This window comes from Calonectris borealis, chromosome 17 (genome assembly GCF_964195595.1).
Source record: "Calonectris borealis chromosome 17, bCalBor7.hap1.2, whole genome shotgun sequence".
In the NCBI taxonomy this organism is placed as follows: domain Eukaryota; kingdom Metazoa; phylum Chordata; class Aves; order Procellariiformes; family Procellariidae; genus Calonectris; species Calonectris borealis.
In genome coordinates, this window is record NC_134328.1 from 6,767,396 (window position 1) to 6,775,435 (window position 8,040).

An 8,040-nucleotide genomic window follows, 5' to 3' on the forward strand; every position below is an offset into this window, starting at 1 on the left:
CTAGTTATATCTGTTCTCTTGACAATAATAGTATATTCTGCCTCTTCTGCTACCAGAAAATACCACGTAATAAAGGTGAGACACTGTTGGAAGGTTAAAGTCCTTCTGAGAGTTTGTCAGCTGAAGCTGTCCTAAGGCAACTGACTTGAACTTTCGTCTGCATTAAGTGAATAATGTATGTTCAGAATGAATCACTATTCCAAGTCAGAATCACAGAAATGTGAGGCTGGGAAGCACTTCAACTTTGGGCCGAGGCCAACTGTATGAGGTTCAACAAGGCCAAGTGCCGGGTCCTGCACTTCGGCCACAACAACCCCAGGCAATGCTACAGGCTTGGGGAAGAGTGGCTGGAAAGCTGCCCAGAGGAAAAGGACCTGGGGGTGCTGGTTGACAGCCGGCTGAACATGAGCCGGCAGTGTGCCCAGGTGGCCAAGAAGGCCAACGGCATCCTGGCCTAGTGTGGCCAGCAGGAGCAGGGAGGTGATTGTGCCCCTGTACTGGGCACTGGTGAGGCCGCACCTCGAATACTGTGTTCAGTTTTGGGCCCCTCACTACAAGAAGGACATGGAGGTGCTGGAGCGTGTCCAGAGGAGGGCAACGAAGCTGGTGAAGGGCCTGGAGCACAAGTCTTATGAGGAGCGGCTGAGGGAACTGGGGGTGTTTAGCCTGGAGAAGAGGAGGCTGAGGGGAGACCTCATCGCGCTCTACAACTGCCTGGAAGGAGGTTGTAGCGAGGTGGGTGTTGGTCTCTTCTCCCAAGTAACAAGCGATAGGACGAGAGGAAATGGCCTTAAGTTGCACCAGGGGAGGTTTAGATTGGACATTAGGAGAAATTTCTTTACTGAAAGAGTGGTCAGGCCTTGGAACAGGCTGCCCAGGGAAGTGGTGGAGTCCCCATCCCTGGAGGTATTTAAAAGACGTGTAGATGAGGCCCTTAGGGACATGGTTTAGTGGATATGGTGTGTTGGGTTGACGGTTGGACACAATGATCTTAGAGGTCTTTTCCAACCTGTATGATTCTATGATTCTATTAGAAAACTGATCATTTAGTCCACCTCCAAGCACAAAGGCAAAATGTTGCCTCTTCATGAAAAGCTCTAATAGACGAGATTCAACAGCTTTTCAGTTCGTCGCCTTCAGTGTTTCGCTAACTTTCCAATTAGGAAATTCTTCCTAATATCTGGTCTGGATGTTAACTGCTATCCATTAGCAGAAGGAAGGACTCTATTATCATGGTGATGGGAATATCAGAAAAATAGAGACAAATAATGTAGAAATCGGGGTATTAAATGTTTTTTTAAAAATGAAGACATTTCCAGATTGTGACTATAGTTCCATTTTTGTTTTCTACTGAAAGTGTCTTACAGTCTGGTTCTTCCTGTATTTTGTATGAATTTCTGGTCTCCTATACAAAAGACATTCATTCCTGTAATCATATAGATGTGCTGACTTCACTCTTCTTGTAGCCTTGGTAACATAATTGTTTTTACACTAGAAGTAGATTTCATCCTCGAGCTTTGTGCTGATACTTTGTGTATTAATGTCATTGCACAATATAGTGAAACCATGTAATGTATGCTTTTTCAGTAGCAACTAACTTCATTAAATATTTAGAAAAATGCAGCTGATTTCAGAATATTGAAGTTGCCCATATTTTTTCCTGGTGTTTTCCTAGCAGGATTCAGTATGCTACTATTTTTAAATAGTATCAGCTGTGTAATCATTTTATATATTTGCTGTTTTATTTTAAAGCATGTTACATATCTAGAAGTGTTGGATATTAAGTCATTACATGGTCTAGTATTTTGTATGTTGTAACCAGTTCCATGAGATATTTCATAATATCCTTTGGACTTGTGAACATATTAAGGTTTTAAACTCTATTTGTATATCTTTGTATGCCTGTGATCACTTAAGTGTGCCATTTCTGAGTAAACTACTTTGAGTATCAAGGGGTTGAGAGATGGTTTACATGCCAAGTGGTTGAATTAATTTGCATTAAAGACTAAAATACAGATAGTAGAATGGGGTTTAATTGTAGTTTTCAAAACCTTGTTCCCAAAAGGCAAAGTCTGAAAAATAGGCTTTTCAGGTTAATGCTGATTCAGTGTGTCTCTGGGAGGGAATTAGGAAGGAGGCTTGCTGTGCATCTCATGACTCAGCTGCCTCCTTTAATTCCTACTCCCAGCTCCACTGTAGCTCTGCTATACTGCAGGCTCTCAAATCCTCTACACAGGGTATCTCACTGACTATCTTACTGACCAGGCAACATCTAATTTAATTTGCTCTGTTCTGAAGGGCAAGAAATTCAGTATAAACCTTAAGAGCCTCATTACTGACTAAAAAAACGACAAAAAGGAACAATATCAAATTTCTTCTGGCTAGTTTAATTTAGCACATCCAAAATAAGAAAAGGTTTAATATGTCTCCCTAATAATGCCTGTCTATTAGAAAGGGAGAGATGGAGAAATTGTACACAAAAAAGAGAGAACAGGATCACCTGTCACAGAGTCAAGTACTGACATTGAGAGCTCAGAAGTCAAAAGACAAACTGATTGTGCTTGGACTCAAGAGTAATTTCATTTCAGTGCTGAAATCTACAGTCTTGATATAGGTAAGAATACATCTTAGAGAACATGATGACCAAGTTAGAAGCGAAGATTTGGCTGATACAGGTTAACCAGTAGTCAGACTTGAGTGAAAAATAGTTGTGTTGGGAAGGTGACAGAATGTTATAGTTTCCACTAAGTTTATATTCTAAGTAGTAATGGCAAGGAAATGAGACCTCTTGAAAAACTATGAGTTCAGCCATAACAAGATAAAATGTGTGGTTATTAGAATAAGAAAAGGAGCAGAGAGCCCAAGAATTAAGGGATGCTTATTCAAAAAGGAGGGCTTTAATTTTCATTTACACTAAGGACTATTGTGATTATTTACCTTCTTATGGATGGGTCCTTTTTATACTCTGAAGCTCCCAAAGAACCTCATCCTTTATTGTTACAGATAATTTTCAGGTAAGTCTCTGCAGACCTTTGTTAACATCTAGGATGGCCTTGCCTTGCCTGCCTTTTATTGTTGTAGGGTTTGAGGCAAAAGGAAGCAGATTCCTGACACAGACTGATTGTGAACAGACCAAAACTTGCATAGTTGCCACGGTTGACCACATTGTTGTTTCAAACATACAAGTTTATTCAACACAGCCTGAGAAATGCATATATGCAAAATACATTGTCAGAGCTAACTGGGTATAGACTGCTCCTTGATCCACTAGTACTAGCTTCTGAAAAAGCTGTCCAAGAAACAGCTTCCTCCCTTCCCTCATCAACACGGGGTCCCAGGCACAGTGGCAGATGGTTCTAATTGCTAGCCCTTTTTTGCAGAAGTGTACTTTTTCCCTTGATTAGGCTTAATGCCTGCCTTTGATTTTTGTATGATCATGTGTAATCCATATGCAGTAAACAGATAGCTTGTCATCTATGCTAAACTGTCTCCTTGCCAACACCGATGATCTCACACTGCCCAGGAGGTCTGGGGTACAGACAGAATCTTTATTTTCCTTCTCTAAATGCTAGTGAGAGACATTTGTACATTCTTGAAATGTAATGATACACTGCAGGTTTTGGACAGGTTGAGGGGCAGGACCCAGCAATACTCTGCTCCATTTGGGTGAGCAGGCAGAAAGGACACCAGTAAATGTACAAAATCTGTGAAGAAAAAGAGGGTGGAATACCTTGCCTGTGGCATTTGTCTTGTAATATGCGACAGGAATTGGAAATGAATCATGATCCTTCTTCTTTCTTTTAGGTGCAGCCCACTCAGCAATATCCTGATATCCCCAAACCAAGGGAGTCTTGGAAGATGACACAGGATGTAATATCTGTGAGAAAACAAAACAAAAGAAAACAAAACCCAGCTTTCTCAGAGAAGAGAAAACTAGAAGAAACCAAAACCTATTAAGATGTTTTCTGTGAATCATGCTAAGATGCAGATGGGCCTTGAGAAGGACAAAGAAAAATATGTCCATGGTAGTCTATAGAAACTGAAATAAGGGCTTTTAATGCTTTTTTAGTTTTCAGTTTTCCAGGCTGGTCCAGTGGCTTGAGGAATTGCTAGCAGCTCAGTGCATCTGTGTTTAATGCCTCTAGTCAAGGACTTTTACCAGAAGGTCAAAATGTACTTTGATCACAATAACTTGAGGTGCTGCAGCATGTGCAGCTTACTCCAAGTGCAATGATACCAATCCTTGTCTATCAGTTGGCAGTAAATGGCACTGACAGGCATGACTTCATGTAAGGAGGGAAAAGTTAATATAAGAAGCAGTGAATGTCAGGACAGTTTATTTCCAGGCCGGCAGCATTAAATTTATATCCTGGAGTTCAAATTTCTGTGGTGGGGCTTGACATACCACACTGATCTGTTTCTCTTGGGTGAAGTGATCAGCTGTTATTATCAAAATATAAAGTTCTAATCATGTGGGAACTGCCTGTTCTCTCGTGTTGCATATGCGATAGCAATACTCCTAACATATTGTCGTGGTTTCACCCCAGGTGGCAACTAAACACCACCCAGCCGCTCGCTCACTCCCCCCTGGTGGGATGGGGGAGAGAATCAGAAGAGTAACTGTGAGAAAACTCATGGGCTGAGATAAAGACAGTTTAACAGGTAAAGCAAAAGCAGCGCACGCACGCAAAGCAAAACAAGGAATTCATTCACTACTTCCCACCGGCAGGCAGGTGTTCAGCCATCTCCAGGAAAGCAGGGCTCCATCACGCGTAACGGTGACTTGGGAAGACAAACACCATCACTCCAAATGTCCCCCCCTTCCTTCTTCTTCCCCAGCTTTATATGCTGAGCATGACGTCATATAGTATGGAATAGCCCATTGGCCAGCTGGGGTCAGCTGTCCCAGCTGTGTCCCCTCCCAACTTCTTGTGCACCCCCAACCTCCTCGCTGGTGGGGTGGTGTGAGAAACAGAAAAGGCCTTGACTCTGCTCAGCAATAACAAAAACATCCCTGTGTTATCAACACTGTCTCCACCACAAATCCAAAACATAGCCCCATACTTGCTACTACGAAGAAAATTAACTCTATCCCAGCCAAAACCAGCACACGTATTTTTCCAGCAAAATAGTTAACCCATCAACAATTGATTGGATGCTGTGTAGCCTGAGACTAGATTTTGTGAGAATTCACAGACGAGACCTTTCTGAAATGTACCAGTGCAAGAAGCCAGATCATCCTCAGGACATCTCCTGAAAGAAACTTTTCTGTTTCTCTTTTCATTTACCCCCAGGACTAGTGCTCATCCCAGAGCAAACTGATTAGTAAACTCCCACCCGTACAGTTTTACTGTACTGCTACTTCTGTCTCAACAAAATTAATCCAGTTCTGCTAGGGAAGCTGCCTCTCTATGTGCAGACAGTGGCAAAATAGGAGTAAGACATTAATTTTGGATTCTATCTCCTTTAAAGTGCTTGCGTTTGGAGCCTTTGTTATCAGAGTTCAGATTTATCTTACCTAAATGCAGGAGCTTAGTGAGTGAAGCCCCTAAATCCAAATCCTGGTTCAAAGTAGTATAGGTTCCTCATTTACGCATATCAGTTAAGTGCTTAATGATAGGGGGCATGAAGTGAGGTACTCCTGGGTGAAGTACAGGTTTGGGTTCTTATTTTGTTTTCTAGGTTTTATCATATCTAATGGGATGGAAATGATCCTATAACATTTCAAAACTTATTTTAATTTCATGAATTAATAAAATAAATTTAAAATTAATTTTAAAAATCTAATGATGAGGAAAGAATGGAGTAGTCTAAATTTTCTCCTTCAGTACTTGAAACTCAAACAGCACAGCATTACATTGCAAAACAATCCAAAGTGGATGTAAATAGTAATAAGCAACTTCACAAGGGAAAGAAAATTAATAGGTTGGAAAGATCATTAAGGTATTATAAGTACATAACATAATTTATTATAATTCTTTAAAATATTTTGTTAGTCTCTTAATCTCTGCTGGAATTATTTAACTGGAATATCAAATCTAAGACACATTAGTAAACAGGCTTTTTAAGTGAGTGGAATTTAGCAACCCAAGATGTTGGAATTCAGATGGTACTTGGCTGAGCACAGGGCCAAGTCTATACAAGAAGTGCTTTGGCAGTATAAACATATCAGGATGCTATGGGGGTAACTCTAGCAGTGATATTAATGGTGAAGGTCTGAAGCAATGAATCTACTAAGTTTGCCCAAACAGCTTAGAGATACAGTTCCATGACATGAGGTATCTATTATCCCCCTCCCTGATAAATTCACACCCGTGTGGTACCAGCAAAGCATTCCTAGGATGAACCACTAGAACTGCTTTGCTGGAAATTCATTCTAGCTACCAGCAAAGTACAGTTTTGTCTTTATAATGTTAACCACAATAAGAAATTTTGCCAGCATAGCTATATTAATCACAGATCGTACCTCATCGCTATTCTTGTTAAGCATAGACGTGAACTATTTAACAATAAGACTGCTGTATAACATTTTCACTGACATACCCATTGTAAGTTACATTGAACTCAGTGGACTTTGGATTTACAGCAATATGAGCCACAGTCAAATTTAGCCCAAAGAGATCCATTTTGAGCTTTCTTATAATTGATGTATCTGCTAAAAGATTCAAGTAGTTGATTCCCCTCCAGTTCTCTAATTGTTTTCTAGAATTCATTCATCTGTGTATTTTTTTGTTTTGTTTTGTTTTATTTCATTTTAAAGGGACTGGGACAGATCATCAACTGAGGTAAACATATATATATATAGTTTGGTGTCCCTTGTACAAATTTGTTTGTTTGTTCACCTCCAATATCTGCAGCAAAGAGCAAGTGTATTCCTCTGGAATTTAGATGCTGACTGTTAGAAAGACAAGTTCTGAAGCCAGCTGTGTAGTTTATACAAGATTCTGCTTAAAGCTATGTGGGGATCCAGTGTTTGTTTTATTGTACTGATGCACTACATCTCCACATGCTAGTATTTTTAGATGCATATTTTCAAATACGCTCACAATCAATCAGAAATGTGACTGCAAAAAAAATCCCCCAAGAACTGCCTGCGTTTGTTACTGCTGTCTATACATCTGATTCTTCTTTCACTTACATTAGTGTAAATCAAAGGTAATTCTACTGTTATCAGTGAAATTACAGTGATGCAGAAGTGACATAACTAAAAGGCAAATAAGGCTCTGAATCTTTTTTGAGAGATGCTGACTTAGTTATTGACACAAAAAAAGCTGTAATTACTGTCAGCAGCATTGCAGAACTAATTAAGCGGCAGAAGCTTTTCATGTATTGTCAGCCAAATTATGAGTTCTGATATTGTGGCAAAGAATTAGTTTTCATGGGAAAAGCAAAAAAACTTGTCTTTCAAATCATATAGTAGTATCTGAATTCCTAGGTGTAGGGTTACAACTGAGGTTATGGTTTGGAGTTTAAAGAGACAAGACTAGGCTTTAGTTACAATGAGCTCTTTGACTGTTAGTGGCATATGAAGAACATGAAGTTGGTGAATGGCAGGCTCTCCTATTTAAAGTTTGAGTTATAGGTAGGCTCGAGTTTGAGACTTAATGAGATTAAAGAACAGTTATCTATCAACTTTCACTGAGTAACAAGTGCTCATACTGGGAGATGGAGTCTATTTAGTTTTCAGACTACTTTCACCTCCCCTTGTGATTTGCAATAGAATCATTACTGTGATTAGGATTAGGGTTGTGGAGCTAAAGTTAGATCTGGAGGAGAAGGCACTCTTGAGTATAGTGCTTTGTATTAATAATAGACTCATAGAATCATAGAATCATTAAGGCTGGAAAAGACCTCTAAGATCATCGAGTCCAACCATCAACCCAACACCACCGTGCCCACTAAACCATGTCCCTAAGCGCCTCATCTACACATCTTTTAAATATTGCCAGGGATGGTGACTCAACCACTGCCCTGGGCAGCCTGTTCCAAGGCCTGACCACTCTTTCAGTAAAGAAATTTCTCCTAATGTCCAGTCTAAAC